The sequence below is a fragment of the Olea europaea genome, chromosome 10 (genome assembly GCF_002742605.1).
Source record: "Olea europaea var. sylvestris chromosome 10, O_europaea_v1, whole genome shotgun sequence".
NCBI classification, from domain to species: domain Eukaryota; kingdom Viridiplantae; phylum Streptophyta; class Magnoliopsida; order Lamiales; family Oleaceae; genus Olea; species Olea europaea.
Window position 1 is genome coordinate 44,833,350 of NC_036246.1, and position 19,012 is coordinate 44,852,361.

At 35.5% G+C, this 19,012-nt stretch overlaps 1 long non-coding RNA gene and 1 pseudogene across 1 annotated transcript; one reads left to right on the forward strand and one right to left on the reverse strand.

Moving 5' to 3' along the window:
- Positions 1-1,267: 1,267 nt before the first annotated feature.
- LOC111402486 lies at positions 1,268-7,660 on the forward strand (annotated as a pseudogene).
- Positions 7,661-8,612: 952 nt separating this feature from the next.
- On the reverse strand, positions 8,613-11,460 carry LOC111402488. The gene is made up of 2 exons (XR_002704289.1): positions 10,267-11,460; positions 8,613-9,049 (listed from the first exon to the last, which is right to left on the reverse strand). It is a non-coding gene; the product is annotated as an uncharacterized LOC111402488 (long non-coding RNA).
- Positions 11,461-19,012: the final 7,552 nt, after the last annotated feature.

Consider the following 19,012-nt stretch of genomic DNA (forward strand, 5'->3'; position numbering starts at 1 on the left):
TTTCTAATAAAATTTCTTTTTTAGTTTTTTTTCTTAATATTTTTTTTTTTTTTTTTTTTTTTGATAACCCAGGTGTCCCAGCTTAGCCGGACTAAATCCTGGACCTCTAGCCCCCGGCCCCTCAGTGACTAGTGGAGGTAAATCGCAGGTTGTGCCCTTATTGGTTCCCAGGTTCCCACATGGCTTTTACTCCTTCCCCAAAGGGACCCTCCTCCATGGTTATTACATCACCAAGCTGCTCCAACCCTTCCTCTGGTTATTACATCACTTGGCTGCTCCAACCAGGAATCGAACTCCCCACACTTGGTTCCAGAGCCCCCCAATGTGATTGTTCCGCCAACTTGGATGTGCCCGGGGGCTCTAAATATTGTTTTGTCTCTACAAGTTGGGCCATGGCTGATTCGTTGATCAAGGGACTAGCCCCGTCCAACCTTGTTCGTAGAAGGGTGAGCTGGCTTGGTCGGCGAGCCCTTTTGTTTTTTTATTTTTAAAAATTTGTAATATAAAATTTTAGGAAAATAATAAAATAAATGATTTGAGGATGGGCCTACTAGCTGACATGTTTGTACAGCAGGGCTCAATCACGGGCCCATTGACATGGAGAGACACATTTAAGGCCGCATTCACAATTCATTTTTAATTTGAATTGGGATAATATTGAATTTCACTACATGTGAATAGTAAATGAGTAATAGTTATGAATATTTGATTGAAATTAATGTTGATTTTGATTGAATTTATAAAATGAATTCAAAATTGGGGGTAAAATTTTTTAGAGTTTTGACAAATAACAAATTTGCAATACATTTCACTATTCAACCTTAATTCTTAATGACTCCCATCGAATTATACCATTATCTAACAAACTTATTAAAACGCAGAAATTTAGGCAATTGCGTTGTTTTGAATTCATTTTCAAATGTCTCTACTTTTTCACCCATGCGGGGAAAAAAATGAGAGAAGCTACAAGTATACAGGTCTCTGCCATGCAAGAAACAAGTGAGGGCGAGCTCTACAATTTTTTTTTTTTTTTTTTAAATACATGTGGATCCCGCCTCCAAATAATGAGGGGTGTGAAAACTGCACCTATACGTGCAGGGGTTTAAAAAAAAAAAAAAGTGTTGTTTTAAGGAACAACATGAACTGTAGGCCATGAATTGCTTGCACACTGCTCAAAATTTAACATTACTAAAACTTTCTCATCTATTTATGGTACATAAATAGCTATCTTTATTATGCAGTGTTTCAAAAGAAAATTCAGAATTCAAATTTCTAATGACCTAAAGAAAATGGAAAAATAATTATTTTTCCTAAAAATAATAACAAACCCATCCCTGTTTGCTTTTTGGAAAATCTGCACCACTTTTCTTTCTTTCTGTACCTCAAAAGTCAGTCTACCCGGTGCTGTTTGCTGACGTGGCACTACTTTTCTCCTCTCCGATTTGCTCATTAATAAGCAAAAAATTTGTCTTTATACATTATTACGGAAAAAAGAACAGCTTTGAAATTTCGAACTCTGCACTGCATTCTTGACAGTCATTTTCTGAGTTATTTACAAAGTAAAAAAAATTTATCTTGGGTCCATTTTTGTGTTCTTTTGGCTGCTTATACTGTGAGGTGATTTTCTTGGCTTTTAGATTTGCAGAATCTTGGATTTTTCTTAGTGGTTTTTTGTTTGAGCTTCTGAGATTCTGATAAGAGGTTTGACTTTTCGAAGACCATTGGAAATTGGGGGAGCTGATCAAAATTTTCTTCACGTGTTTTTTATTTAATTATTTATTTTATTTTTCCTGCTGTGGGAAAACCCTTTTTGGGGCTTAAAGTGTTGATGATTTCTAGGGTTTATGGTAACCTTTTGTCTCCTTGTTCCCTCTCTGGCATGATTAGGGTTTTTGAGTGGGTAATTATTAGGTCTTGTACTTCTTATTACCTCCTGCTCATTTATTGTTATATTATTACTTTACTTTTTTGCTTTCACATTTGAGTGAGTTATTATTTTGTTTCATGTGATTTCAGGTATCTGCATTTAATTTTTCTTGAGAAATTCATGATTAAGAAGTCTGAAGAAGCATAAATTTTCAGGTAAAGTTTGGTCCATAGACTCAATACGTAATCAAGTTGAACATTTCAATCATTTTATACGTAGTTACAGCTAATACTAAGTATATGACAATTTGGATTAATTTTCTTCTTAATCTCCCAGTGATCTTAATCTCTTTCCTAGTTGATGACAAAATATTACTTTCCTGGCAATTGCTATTTTCTTCGTGCAAGTTTACCGATGCCTATCTTTCTGTGGTTTGGGACAATTGAAATGGTATTTCTTGAGAATCATCTTCTGCATTTAAAAGTGGGAGAAATGGAAGTGTCTTGAAATTACTCAATCAAATTGTCTTGTATTTGAAGAGACGAAATTCTTCATGTCGGCATATATGATTCTGATTGTAAGCTGAATGAATGAATAATATGTCAGCAGTTATGCATTTTGGAGCTTTTGAAATCTTGTATATTTGTTTGTCTGCTATGTTTATTTTATGGCTAATTAGATGTATGCCTGTGTTTCAAAGCATACATGCACAACAAGGGATTTAGTACGAGTGTTATGAACTTTTGCATGTTCCAACTTGAGAGACAGGGACAGGAAAAAATTTGTATGTTTTCAGAAGATTTTTTATGTCACTCATTATTACTATTTTTTTTTCACATACGAGATGGTAAAATAATATCTTCATTTGTGAATTTTATGATTGAAAATATCTTTTTTTTTTTAAACAATGCTATCAGATCTATTTCCAGAGTCAATTTCAGGGCAAGAATACTTCTTTCATCTGAAGGGGGTGTCTACCTTGCTTTTGTAAAAGGATTTTGCAATAATAGAAGAATTTACTAAATGTCAGATTTACAACCATCTGGAATGATAGGTGTGAGAACCGGATAATATTGGGTCATAAAAGTGGATTAGGAATAATTTCTCTTTGCCACTTTCAGGGATCTGTGTGAGAAACTAAATTGTGTGGCCATATGAAATATTGATACACATATTCTTGTTTGTTCAAGGGAAAAATTAGGAGAGGTGTCTATTGTGGATTCGTATGCTTCATCTCTCTGAAAAATTACTTGTTATACTTTGACAAAATGATGATGAAGCTCATACTGACACGAGCTGAATTTCTTCTACGCCGAGACAGCACACCACCCCTTGCGAGTTGAATTTTTAAAATGGACCGTATTTTAATCTTGTATCATCATTGATTGGACTGCTAAGTGTTGTATTTACGACACCGTAGTTGGTAGTCACATGCTAAAATCCTCTAAGCTACAAGTCCCACCCCGTTTCCCCTGGATCTATTCTCGGGAGTATCCTAAAAAAAGAATTAAGCTTCTTGTACAAATGAAATGTACACGAAGTATTACAGATGATGAGGTGGTAGCATTTAGGGGTGGCAATGGGCCGGGATGAGCCGGCTTGGCTCATCTACCCACGAGCTCGACTCGTCAAAGCTCAAGCACGATCTGAGCTCCACTCACGAGCTGAGCCCATGAGCTCAAGAACTTTTTTATATTTTAATTTTTTTATGTCTCTTTTGTTCCCATTTTTTTTACGAGCCCATGAGCTGCTCTCTTGGGGGTAAGCCGAGCGGGTTTAGCTCACTTAGCGAACAAGCATGCTCGGCCCACGAGCCATCTTTTTAGGAGCCGAGCGGCTCGATTGCCACCCCTAGTAGCATTTGATTGGTTGTCTTCAATTTGTTTTTCGTCCAACATTCATTGAAAATGTGCCTAGTGGCAATATGGGAAATTTTCTGGCAAAAATCCCTGTACATGTAACGTGATTGTAAAGAAAAAGGAGCCTTTCCTCTCACCTCCCCAATTATTTCATTTTTTATTTTTTTTATATCCTTGTGCTTGATGGAAGCTTCTGGTGAAATCATGTGCATCTTGGTTTTATTTTTTAATTTACTATGAATTTCTAGTTTGCCAACGTGATAGTATATTTTGTGTGTCAGTTTCTTTCCTTGGAAGCAAACTTTTATCCTCTAGAGTCCTAGTATGATACTACCTACGTGCTTTGTTTATTTGGAGTAGTGATCCTTTTTATGGTCATTATTTTTCTAACCCTTACTTCCTTTGTTCTTGACAGTTGAGAGTTGGCCTAAAAACACGTGAAGAATTATGGTGGCAAAAGACTATCAAAAAACCAAAGGATCTACTGAAGCGGGGGTTGGAGAGATTGACACTAGTGCACCATTTCAATCTGTGAAAGATGCTGTCACTTTATTTGGTGAAGGCACCTTTTCAGGGGAAAAACCTGCCATTAAAAAGTCGAAACCACATTCTGCTGAAGTATACTACATCATTTTTCTGTTTCCTTCTAGATATTTATATGTTCTAATCTTTATCCTCTTATAGCATGTTTAGTAAGGTGATTAGACCCCGTAAACATATTAAGAAAGATAAAGAAACTAAATTTTCTTGATTGTAATATTGAGTATTGTCTAATATGTATGCCAAACATGCACTAAGGAATGACTAGTATCCCTGGCGGAGTTTAAAAAATGGTGGGTATAGCATTAACGATTATCCACTTAGGACTCATGCAAGAAGTTTCTGATTAACATAACCATTCTGTGACTTATAGTTTACTTGTTAAAAGCATATTTGGGATATGTTTATTAACAGTTTAAATTATAAATAGATAGAAATGTGTTGTGGATAAGTGGATAGTGTTGGTGGTGGGTTTCTTGAAATGTGTGGATAAAATGTGGCTTGAGTGTTTATAAATTAGTTTAAAAACATGAGCCATAGATAGGCTAAATTACTGAAGGTTTTGCCAAGCTCTCTAGGATTACTTTAAGCAACGCTACATGTTTAGTGTTGATTTGGCACAAGTAAATGTAGATTTTGGCTAATTCTTATTGATGCATAGAAAATATTAGTTGCATTATAAATCCACTCAATTGGACTCCATTGAACAATTGTTACTATAGCAAAATATTTTTCTCTATTTAAGAAATGTTTTAAAGAAAGTAATCTAAAGCATGTTTGGAAAGGGTGTACAAACACTGTATATAAAGGGTTAAATTATAAATGGATAAAAATTGGTGGTGGATAAGTGGGTTGTTTTTGTGTGTCCCTCGAAATGTGTAGATAAAAAGTTAGATATCAACCCATGTGGTACTTCATTGTACGATATGTAAAGGATCAATCTGTATAGATATCATCATCTACATTGAAAAAGGCTTTGAGTGTTTATAAACAATTTATAAACACGAACCAAATGTCTACATGTAGAATTTCAAACAACAATTCGCATAGCTGTTTATGGTTCTTTCCGAATATTTTTGCTAAAGATGATAGCCATTTTCATTAATAGCATGTTTGGTATAGGGGATTGGACTCTAGAGAGTTAAGAAAAAGAATGTAAAATCTTGCTATTATACAGATGAGTCCTCTCTAGTACAACGTACTGAACATGTCCTAAGAGTTCAGAAAGCTCTGAATTTTCCCGATTAAACTTGTTAAATGTTTTTATTCCACTTCCATTAAACTCGTGGAATTATGTCTTTTGTTGCCAAAGTACTTATATTTTCCACTTTCAGAGGGTGCTGGCAAAAGAGACTCAGTTTCACCTGGCCAAGAAAGAGTTGAATAAGTTGAAGGAACAATTGAAAAATGCTGAAACCACTAAAGAGCAGGCTCTCGTAGAGATCGAAAGGGCTAAACGGGCTGTTGAGGATCTTACACATAAACTTAAAACTATCAACGAATCGAAGGATTCAGCAGTTAAGGCTGCAGAAGCAGCTAAGATCCAAGCAAAGCAATTTGAAGAATCGGGCAACAGAAATTCAAAAGAAACAGATGGATCCTTGCAAATGGATCATGAAACTACACAGGTTCAGAACAAGGCCATAATTGCTGAACTTGATGTGGCAAAGCAGGAGCTGCGGAAAATTCGTCAGGAATATGATGCTTCCCTGGAAGCAAAAAATTCTGCCACCAAGCAAGCAGCAGAAGCCAAGAATGCTACTAAAGCAAACATGGAGAGAGCTGATGAGCTATCTAAAGAAATCATAACTGTACAGGAGTCGATTCAGCAAGTGAGGATGGCAAGCTTACAAGCTCGGGAAGAGGAAGCAAAGATCTATGCTGACAAGGATGTCTACAAGCAGTCTTATAAAGCCAGGCTTGAAGAATCTGAGAACAAATTGCTTGCTTTGAAGAGAGAGATTAACTCTGACCACACCCTGAAATTGGAGGCAGAACTAGCTCAAACTATGTCAGAAATCGAAGCGCTACGGAAAGAGATGGATAATGCAAGCGCTTCAGATCTTGATTCTGTGAAGAAGGTTACTTCGGGGTTGGATGGTGCTAAAGAATCATTACACAGAATGGCAGACGAGGGGAACACTCTGAGAAGCCTGGTGGAGACCCTTAAGTTAGAATTGGATAACGTTAAAAAAGAGCATTCTGAATTGAAGGAGAAGGAAGCAGTAACAGAATCTGTTGCGGGTAATCTGCATGTGAAGCTTCGGAAAGCCAAGGCCGAGCTCGAAGAAGCCCTTGCCGAAGAAACCAAAGTACGAGGAGCTTCTAATGAAATGGTTGCTGCCATCCACCAGGTATCATTGGAGATGGAAAATGCAAAACATCAAGCTGAAGAAATGAAACAGCAAGCAGAACAACTTGTAAGAGAAGCAGAAGCCACCCGAATTGATTTGGAAGCAACAGAAAAGAAACTGATAGTTGCATTGGAAAAAGCTGAAGAAGCGAAGGCAGCTGAGACTAAAGCTCTCGATCAAATCAAGATGCTGTCTGAGAAGACTGATGCTGCACGAGCCTCGACTTCAGAGCCAGGCGCCCAGATCACGCTATCAAGAGATGAGTTTGAATCATTAAGCCGAAAGGTTGAAGAATCTGAAAAATTATCAGAAATGAAAATTGCAGCAACTGTGGCTCAGGTAGAAGCTGTGAAAGCAAGTGAATACGAGGCCCTTAAGAAGTTGGACACTACCCAGAAGGAGATCAAGGATATAAAAGCTGCTACTAAGGAGGCACTGAAGAAAGCAGAGATGGCAGAAGCAGCCAAGAAGGCGGTCGAGGGAGAGCTTAGAAGGCGGCGTGAACTGGAGCAAAAGAAGGCAGCTGAAGCAGCTGCTCGAATTCTTGCAGAAACTTGAATCATCTACCCGTATTTACCAAATCCAAAAGCAGAATCCACCAGAAACAGTAAAGGACATGCGAAATCTAGAAAAAGCAAAGACTTCTTTGACAAAGAAAGTTATTACACCTAGTCTTAGTGGAATATTCAAGAAAAAAACAACCAAGTGGAGGGTGCTTCCCCTTCTTACTTACCCGGTGAGAAACGTTTGGTAAGTATTCTAGCAAATTTTTGTGCAATATTTGGAAGACTAACAGAAACCTGTAAATATCTTGGTTTATGTATATCCCATTTGATCAGGGAATTCTTCATTATATTGCTGTTAGCAAACCTGGGATAATCATTATAAAGTTGTTATTTCTGCCTTTTTTTTTTTTTTTTGGTTAATGTATAATGTAATTGGTCGGCAGATCCTCTCCGCAACAGTTCCTGTTGGCCTTGAAACGAGCAATGCCTATTTGGTTCATATCAAAACATATAAATGCACTAGTTAAACCTGTATGTCGATGGTGAAAGTGAAATATTATCTTTATTTTCTGTTAAGATGAATTATCAGTTGAAACTAGAAAGATATTTTATTTATTATTAAACCATTGATCAAAGGTTTTTTCTATTCAAACAGGGGCCGTGACGAGCCCTGTATAGGGTGCCAAATCTATTGGAGGGTGCATATTGGAGTCCAATACGCCCCCTCCAATCACAAGGGCCGTGACAGTGATATTTCTCCAACAGTGGTGTCAACAGATGTACCATTAAACCATTCAAATGTTATTTCTCTAACATTCAATTTGAAATATTGGAAATCTGTCAACAAAATTTGAATGAAGATCTTTTTCATAGTGCGTAATACTACTCCGATAGTTTTTAAAAAACAGGGGCTTTGATGGGTGCTGGGATAAATTATTTTTCCTAACTACCCAATTATGTTGCATCACCCATTCTCCTGTTTTTAAACCATGACCCCATATGTGTAGCAGAACTCTTTCATAAAGGTGGTGAAAGTTTTTTGCTGTGAAATGAACTCTCTTGGCTTTGCCAATATGGTTACTCATCACATCAACAAAAGATCAAAGAATTTTGAAACTGTGTCAGCAGTTGGTTTGCTATTGAAAATTCAGGACCATCTCTGAGCTGATTTTACTTCTTTGGGAAAGGAATTGTACCATGCAATTATCCAGCATTGTTGACCGCTTCATACAGCATTGGGAACCCCTTTTGTCAACACTTGATGTTTCCTTCTATTCCAAGAGGATTTGTTACTATCAATAGTTTAATATTTCTCGTTCTAAACTAGCCAAGATTGTGACGTCTTGATTTATATTCTATCACTTGGTTTGGATTTACTAGATTTGTAATGTTTTGCTTTGAATGCCCTAGTATGTCCGGAGTAGTTGCACTCAATTTTGATCAATACTAATTTATTTACTTGATAAAAAAAAAAAAAAGGATCAAAGAATTTAAATAACAGCATTTCAACGCTTGAAATACAACAAATTTTTTGGCATACAAAAGGATTTCTTGATCCCTTAAATGGGCTCTTACCAAAGGAAAACTCATATAAAAGATTCCCAAAAGTCCACCAGTAAAAGGCAATCCAATGCCCTTCAGCCTTTACCTTCGATGATTTCAGGTGCCATATTGTTTACCAATTTCAATTTTGGATCCTGTCTTTCCTGGAGTAATTCAAAAAGTCGTGGAGCACAAGGGTACGATATAAGCAGGTTGGACACATTATAAAGCCTTCCCTGAGGGGTTCGGTCTCGAGGCCTGAGGATTTGAGTGTTTGGCTAACAGCACAGTGAAGTGAAACGTCGAAATCAGATGGAAACAATTTCTGGCTTGAGGGTACACTGCCGAGCATGTAGAGGTATTCTGAAGCAGGGCAGACTTCTGCCACACGTGAGAAGTAAGAAAATCAGAAAACAACCACAGAGATTAATTTGTGCCCGTAACTTGTACAAGCAGAAACTAAACATTAATGGTTCTACAGTCTCAAAATTCAGATATACATGGAAAGACGAAAGCTACTGAAGGAACTAATGCTTCTGACAAAAATCAATTCGTAAAGTCCCAGGTGTGTTGAACTAACTGCTCAATGAGAGGAACTATTACTGAAATGGACTCAGAACATAAGGATAAATCTCATTCTGAGGCCAGTGGAACGAATGCAGTACAAATTGATAAAGCAGATAAATTACAAAGATTAATTTGTGCCCGTAACTTGTATAAGCAGAAACTAAGCATTAATGGTTCTACAGTCTCAAAATTCAGATATACATGGAAAGACGAAAGCTACTGAAGGAACTAATGCTTCTGACAAAAATCAATTCGTTAAGTCCCAGGTGTGTTGAACTAACTGCTCAAGGAGAGGAACTAGGAACTATTACAGAAACCATACTCAGAACATAAGGATAAATCTCATTCTGAGGCCAGTGGAACGAATGCAATACGAATTGATAAAGCAGATAAATTACAAAATTCTATTATTATAGACAAATGAGTGCATTATATGTTTCTAGTTCAAAATAACGTTAAAAGAAAAAAGGAAAAGAAACAGAAGGTCGGGTTAAAAGAAACGTAATCCTCCAACTACTGATTGTACATTAACCCAACAGAACACCATAAATTGGTTCACAGAAGATTTTAAATAAGCAATATCACAAAAAATTATCCCTTTTCTCCAGTGGCATAAGTAAATCCCGGTAAACATAAAGCTGAACCATAATTAGATGCAGATGCTGATCAATAAAATACCAGAGGATATCACTTTTGTTCACTTCAAAATGCAATCTTTTCACAGTAAGAAGCACAAATATTATAAGAGGAATGTTGCTGTAAATCAAGGGCAAGTCGCGAGAAGAGGCTCAATTGTAATCTAAAATACAATGCAATTTCTCGAAGAATCTAGAGTCAAGAACCACCACATAGCTTGATAAGCACAAAATAGAAGATATAAACAAGTGAAAAAGGACGAGAATCCATGAAAAGATCCCAGATTTTGAACAAAGACACATCTCGTGTAAAATCCCCACCAAAAGTGATACCAAAAATGCCACACAAGACTCAATGCTAAAGGACAAACCACATAAAAGTAGAGCAAAACCCACCTAGCAGCTCATTAGGCCATTTCAAAAGGCAAGAAAACATCTGAGAGAGACAGAGCAACCTGAAATCACAAAGAAAAGATCCTTGTTTTTCTTTCCAGATAATTATTCTTCATATTATTTCTGTTTCCATAGCATTTCAACCTTAAGTTTAAGATGTTAGAAACTGAAATCATCCAAACTATAGTCAAGACTTTGGTGGTTGGAAGTTAATACAAAACTCATATAGGCGATTTCACTATAACATCCGGATGTTATGTGCAAATGTACCTTTAGCAGGAACTCTTTAATCAAATTGTCCAGAATGACCTGTTTGTATGGGTGGGGGATTAAGCAAATCAATGCATCAATAAGAAACTCCGACTATGAAGGAAGACAATATCACTGGCAATTCATTGACAAATTCCTACAACTTCCATTAAGGGTAAAAGCTCGAGAAGATAAGCTCCACAACCAAACAAGGAAAAAAGAAAAAGAAAAAAAAAAGGTACCCTCAGTTATTGTCAGTAGTATTATCTGGGAACACTTCCAACAAGCCTAGCACCAACTCTACCCAATTATTCGGCCAGTCTCCTCATCATCTGTCACAGCCACTGCAGTGGGCCCTGTCCCACTAATTGTGCATCCAAATGCACCAGCCTCAATTGCAGCCTTCTTCACAGCCTCCATTCCTGGAATCAATGGCACTCTCCTTGGCTCCACTATTTTGTCCGATGACTGCCTGTCGTAAGCCCGTCAGGTCTCCTTGCGACACTGATGCAATCAATGCCCCTGCTCCGGATTTACCAGCACGAAAAATAAGTCCTTTTCATGGGGAAACTTCAACTGCATCAGCTCTAGAGGATCATAGCTTCTAAGTAAAAAAATCCACCCATGACGGACGGAGCCACATTGTCGGCGTGATAACCGGATACCTTTGGCAACTGTAGCCGGGGCGAAAGAATTGACGTAGGTGAAAACGGGTTCGGGTTCAGCTGTCGCGCCCACATATTTATGAACTGTGAGACTGAGGTTGAATTTGAGAGACGATAGGAGGTGTGATTTGGCGAAGAAAGTAATAGTGGGGAGTTGCGGCGAGGTGGATCATCGATGTTGTATTGTTGTTCCAAAGTGAATAAAGGAGCACGGAATGAAAACATTGAAAAGTGGACATTGAGGGAAATATGGCCATGCGACCACATAGACCATTTAGGCATGCGGACGCATTGGCAATTACAGAAAATTTAGCCCCTCAATTTTTTATACATATGGCCATTGACAATTTGAATTTGGTGGCTTTTCAAGAATTTTTTACACCATTTCATATGACATTCTTTGATCGCTATATTTATATGTGGTTGTGGATCAAGAAATAACATTGAAAAATACATAAAATCATAGAGCCACAATTGAAATAATTTTCTTCATTCCAAAGTATTGAAAAATCCAGTTTTGAAAGATTTCACCGGTGCTTGAGTGTTAGATCTGTAAGTGTTGTGTCCTAGGTCCAATCAACTTTGGACATAAATTTTTTTAGCCCCCGTTTGATCCCCATTAAATTCAATTACATTATATTACATTTTTCTCTCTCCTATTTTCAACCACACAATCTTCCATAAAATACTATTACACGTAAATCGAAAATTTTTCCTTCTTTTTCAACCACCCATTTTTCTAAAAAATATTATTCTCCCAATTTTCATTTTCAGGTAATGGGGATCAAACGGGGGCTTAATATATAATTAATGCGATTTAATGACAGGTCTATTATTTAATTAATAGACAATTAAATTAAATAATAGAGTCCGTAGATTCAAATTTTCATAATTTGTTAATCACAAGAAGTTGTGATTGTGAGATATAAATTACATATGTTGAATATTAAATCGTCCGTGGTCGTAAGTAATAATGAGATACGAATATCATTATTACGAATAGACCATCATGTGTGTCATTTTTTACTTGTGAAGCAAGTAGCTGATCTCACAAGCAATAGTGTTGTGATACTTAAATGAACACGTGGATATTTTGTTACAGAACAAAACATTGGAGACTCACCGAGAGATTCCACATGGATAACTATCTAACGTTCGGTAGTAGAATTGGTCCTTTGACTTGAGGTCGTCATGGTACCTTATATGAGGACAGTCATGTTTTAGCGGTGTTGGATGTTGCTCTGCCAAGGGACGCTAATACGACATCGTTCGGGTATGTCAAGAATCATATGAAGGTTGTGAATGACCAATAGAGGATTCGTCACTCTTAGATAGTAAGAGATTATGATCTGCGTTTCATTCAATTAAGTCGATAAAGAAATCTTTGGCCAAAGTGTACTCATAAGTCGAAAAGGAGTTTTCGGTTTATATTAACTTAATAGTGGAATGAAAGATATGATCGGTAATCGAGATTAACACACTTCCATATCTCGTAAATTGATCGGATTATATTAACGAAATGATTATAATTTCACGGTAAACGAACGAATTTGATTTTCTCATACCACATGACATTTTCCGTCACATGTATTGCTTTGACACATTGCTAGATGTCAATCTGGGATGACGAGTGTGAATTGGTGATAAATTAAAATGATGTTTTAATTTTTCAATTTTGATTAGATCAAAATAATATTTCACGTCGTTAGGTATTGTGATCGGGAATCTGATGGGTCACACACAAAAGAGAATTGGAAGATTACAATTTATCAATTAATTAATTTAACAAACGTTGGATAAATTAATTAATTGTGTTGCTTATTTATAGGTCTGAATTAATTAATTGGATTAATTAATTCACGGACCGAATTTAATTAAATGAGTTAATTAAATACAGGACCGGGTCAGGTCAGGCTCGTTTGGGCTCATATAAATAAGTCATTAGGGTTTACAAATCGAGAGAGAATTCATTATGCTTACTAGCACAAGAAGAAAACACTAATCTTGCAATCTTGTTCTCTGTGTGGATCACCGTAGGAAGCTAGACAGTTGGACAGCTGTGAAAGACAGATCCAAGTTGCTGGAACAAAGATATAGTAAAGGAGTTTGCAGATATTGTAAAAGGTACATCTTTATCACAATTTCTATCTAAACACAAAGATGAATCCTGACGGGAATCGAAAACTGTTTTAATTTTTCGTTGTGCACGTAAAGTAGATTCCCAACAGTGGTATCAGAGCCTACTTTGTGTTTGTTAGGAATTGATTTACATATTATTGAAATCAAAAGTTGATTCATCGTGTTCTTGGATCTAGCAATTTACAAAATTTGATTTTGAGAAGAGAATTATTTATGGATCGATATCTGTTAATTTAAATTAATAAATAAGGGGTTGGAATTGCCGGTAGCAAAAGCGTCATCAACGAGTTGCAGTAAGCAACGATGACCGTTATCGTTGCTACAGGATGCAGCGCCTGGCGCTGCTGCTATTGTAGCAACAGCGACGATTGCGACTGGTGCAGCGTGCGGTGCTGCAGCAGGAAGCTCGCACGCTGCCGTTGTAATACAGCGACGGCGCCGATGTCAAGGTCAAGGCCCGCGCCACCAGGAAGAAAGGAGAGAGAAAGAGGGGACAATTTAGGGTTTTCTTCAAATGGGTGAATTTCCTAGGGTTTTCTTCAATCGGGTTCAGCCAGTTTTGAGGTGATGAAGGCGGGGGCCTCTAACGCAATTTATGAAATTGCAAGCCCCCATTTGCAATATCCCTTTTGGGGTCAGTTTATAAATTGTTTAAGTAAGGGTAGTTTTGCAATATTTGATATTGAGTAACCCCTTCCTGCAATTCCATTTCGAGGTCTAATTGTAATTATTAAATGAAAGGGCTTTTTTGCAAATTTCTTTATTTGGGAGGTCCTAAGTATAAATTCAAGTTTGGGTCGAAATACAATTTCAAAATTGTTTTGATTTTGAATTTTAAAATGGTTTTAAAATCATATTTTAAATGGGTTTGATATTTTGACCTATAATTTTAATTTTGACCGAAATTAAAATTTTATTTAAAATTGACGATTTTTATATTATAGTTGAAATTGAATCTTTAACTTAAATATTAAATTTGACCCTAAATTGAATTTTATTTTGTTTGGGAATGTTATCTTAGATTAAAATATTCATTCAATTTAAATTAGAGTTGGACTCTAATTTAGTATTTAATTAAAATTTGATTTTAATTAATTTTTTCGCCTGAATTCATTCTTGAAAATAGAATTGGATTCTAATTTGATATTTAATTAATATTTGATTTTAATTAAATATTTTCACCCTAAAATCTTTCTTGAAATTAGAGTTGGACTCTAATTTGACATTTAATTAAAATATTATTTTAATTAAATAAATTCGCCCCGAAATCTTAGAATTTCAGTTGGACTCTAATTTTGTTATTTAATTAAAATTTGATTTTAATTAAATTCAATTGCCTTAAATTTTGAAATTAGAGTTGGACTCTAATTTGATATTTAATCAAAATTTGATTATAATTAAATAATTATGCCCTATAATTGTGGAATTAGAGTTGAACTGTAGTTTGGCATTTAATTGAAATTTGATTTTAATTAAATATGCCCGCTAATTAAATAATTGGTTAATATGATTAATTAATTATTTAATTGTTCCGATCCACTTGTCTAAAAAAGTTTAGACAATATTAATTGCTAGAAATTTGAAACATGTTCGCATATAATATTAGATATTATATAGGCATACACTTATGTGATGAATGTATTAGTGGACGATTATGGACTCGACCATGTGGATGTGTAGAATGGTTAATTATATTTTTGTCATTTTATGAGCCTGCGAGCTTTTAATTAGTCGTTATTGTTATTTTGGGCCTGCGAGTCCAATTTCATCTAGGTCTGCGTGCCAACTAGTATATGATACAAATTGCAGTTAGACTAATTGAAGACACACGAAGATGAGGAAACCATGGAGATGGTACATTGATACTGATCAATGCGATACCCCTAGGAATTGACCAACTAGTCTTCCTTATGGCTCGAGAAGACTAGGTAGTAAAATTCATAATCATCCTATATATATTTGCATGGTAGTTGTATAATAAAATATATATGATTGTTACGATGAGATTTTTGAATGCAAAACCTCTCAATAAAATATTAAGTCACATTTAAAATCGCCTTTCATCATTATAGTGAAAAATTAGAGTCCCAAATCGTCTCAACTTGTTGAGTACACTCAAGGTCGATCTATTAGGGATATGTTTGACACTATGAAATATTAGATATTTCTGAATGTTGGGTCTGACTTAACTAAAATTTATCTTTTGTTGAGTACACTTAAGAAGATAAGTTTTAGAGGCATGTTAAGCTAATGCATAAGATGTGTGAAGATAAAGAGTTGTCAGTTTAACGATCTGGGAGTCGTATGGAGATACAATTGATAATAGTATCTACCCAAATGTTATATTAAGGCTTGTTGAGTACACTCAAGGTCTTGGTAAACAGATGGGATCTTGGTCCACTGGGAGTTAAGTATGTATTCCATAAATTTATGTGAGAGAGTCATAAATTTGAATTAAACAGTGGCAACATAATTAATTTAATAAAAGTCCATGTTAAATTAATTAATGCGTTTTATATATTATTCTTTTCTTTTTCGTCATTTATATTTATTGAATAGTGAGTAACCATGTGTATTTGAGAGGTATACTGGATGCCAACGACCAAATTAAATCTTCTTGAATGGCAATGCAATTTGAGAATTGTTCTCAGGCATGAGAATGTTGGTTGTCCTTAAGTAGCTAATTTCCAGAGACACCTGGTGATGACTCAACTAAGGAAAATGTGGCTACTGTAATAAACACAATGATGAGATAGTATTGCACACATGTAATGTTGCAACTATGTTACCTGAGTTACAAAGGCAACTTGAGAGTATAGATGTTAACACATAATTCTTCATTACAAAGCATTGTATGATAATAATCATGTGTGGAAGGATATGAAACTCCCAAACGACTATACCGGTGCAAAATGACAAAGCATTCTTCAATCGGTGCTCATGTACTATAGATGATTGTCATTGAGAGGTTGTCTCAATGAGGTTCAGTCATGAACTACAAACTAAGTATTGACTTAGCTCTACAATCTTTGTCAGAGAGTTATTCATACTAGTTTGAATTATGATATGAATAAGCTCGAATGCACACTCATTAAGTTGCTTAACCTGCTTAAAAATGTTATGCCCAATATCAAAGTTACAAGTAGGCAAGCAATTGATTCCTCTAAGGATATTAAGAGGAAGTCTAAAGGAGCTTTGTGAAAGCGTCCAATAAGGCTAAGACTGTCAGAGCAAAGGACAATATCAAATCTAATGACTTTTGGTTTCATTATAGAATGAAAGGTCATTGGAAGGAATATTGCGTGACTTACGTCTACTTCACGAGTTTCTTAGATATTTGATACGAGATGTAGATCTCATATTTATACAAATATGGAGAAACTAAATAGAAGTAGACCACTGCAAGTAGGAGAAGTTAATCTACACGTTGAAGATGAGCAACAGTTGCTGCATTGCCTGTAGGCGCATACTTCTTGCCGTTGCCTTTTGGCTTAGTATTGGAATTAGAGAAATGTTACTTTGTACCCACTATAACTGGAACATTAAATGAGTTTCATGTTCAGACATGAACTATTTTAATGTTAAGGACAATTGTTGTTCCTGCTTATCTTGCTTAAGATCTTAATAGTTATGGTAAGCCACAAAATAACATTTATATTCTAAACGCTAAGCATTCTATAATGAGTATAGAAGTTAAGAGGCATAAAAGTGATAATCTAAATAATACCCAAATCTGGCATTGCAGACTTGGTCATATGGATGAAATGAAATTTCATAATTAAATAAAGATGTACACATAGAGTCAATTGATTTTGAATCGTTTGGCACAATGACCAAATCTCCTTTTACTTGAAAAGGAATAAGTCTACATAAATATTGGCATAATACATAGTGATGTATATGGACATATGTCAATTAATGTCAGATGAGTTTTATCTTATATCATCAATTATCGTGATGAAATTCAAGCATGAAGTTCTTGAAAAGTTCAAAGGATTCAAGCTAGGAGTAGAGAAACCCTCACATTAAGATCCGATCGAAGTGAGAGCATCTTAAAGATAAAATTTAGATTATTTAAGAGAGAATGTGATTCTCTTGCAGTGGATTCCTCCATATACATTGTAGCATAGTGGTATATTTAAAAGGAGGAATTGTTAACTATTAGATATAGTGCGATTAATAATGAGCCATGTAAATCTCCCAAAATCGTTTTGGAGTCATGCACTGATTGCAGTGTGCTATACACTAAATCATGTCTCATCTAAGTTGGTTAACAGAACTTCGTACAAGTTATGGAAAGGCAATAGTCCCAACTTATCTCATATGAAAGTTTGGGATTGTGACGCTTATTTGAAGTACATTGAATCGGATAAATTTGAGACTAAATCTGATAAATACGTATTTGTGGAATATTCAAAGCAGTTATTTCTATATCAGTTCTATTAACCCATTGAGAAGAAAGTTTTCGTCTCACGACATATCGCCCTCTTAGAGAAAATGTTTACTTTAGGAGAGGACAGTGGGAGCAAAATAGAATTTGAAAGAGTTCAAGAGTCCACAAATATAGTTAACCAAGTAGATGAATTCGAGTTTGATCCCATATTTGATATGGGACATACTCTTGATCAGGAAGTAGAGCCTCCTGAGGACTTGTAAGCTTTATGTGAATCTAGTAGGATCATTTGACCTTTATGAAGGTGAGAATCCATGATTATTAATCAGGCATTGCTGACTCAGGATGATGAATCTACTAATTGCACAAAAATAAAGTCAAATGTTGACTTAAAAGAGATAGCAAGAGGTCATGAAACTCGAGATGAACTCGACGTATGTGAACAAGGTTTGCACCTTGGTCGACCCTCCTGATGGGATAAAACTCATAGGTTGTAAATGGTTTACAATAAAAGGTTGACATGGATAGAAATATCCATACATAAAAAGCAAGGTTAGTAGCAAAATGTTAAGTGTTGACCTTGGTGAAATTTTATCCTGTAGTTTTACCCAAGTCCATTCGGGTTTTAGTTGCAATTATTGCATACTGTGACTATGAGTTAAAGCAAGTCTTTTGGAGTTGAAATCTTCAATTTGATGCAAAATCAAAGGGTTTTATTTTATCAAATATGAAGACGAATTGTGTATTTACAACAAGATAGTGGGAGCATTGTCGCATTCCTAATATTATATGTAATATATATTATTAATAGGAAACGACATCCCTACATTTCAATCGTTGAAATTGTTGTTGTTAAAGGATTTATTCTTGAACGATATGGGGAAGCAACTTGATCTATAGAGATAGATCTAGATGAGTGCTTAACTCATTCCAATCTATATAGATAAAATCTTGAGAAGATTTTATATGGAGAAATTGGTTTACTCTTAAACGGTATGTTGGAAATGTTCCAAACATGAAACAATCATTAATTCAATAGCGGAAACCTAATACATGATTGCTTCAGAAGCAGTAAAGAGTTGCAATGTGGATTAAGATGTTCATTAATGAATTTGGAGTTGTTCCTAATATTATTGATCACATACCATTGTATTGTAATAACGATAGAACCACTGCAAAAGTGAAGGAACTAAAATCTCATCAATGATCCAAACATGTATTAAGACGATATAATCTCATTAGAAAGATAATACATAGAAATGACTAAAGAGAAGAACGAATTTCCACATTTGACAATATTGTA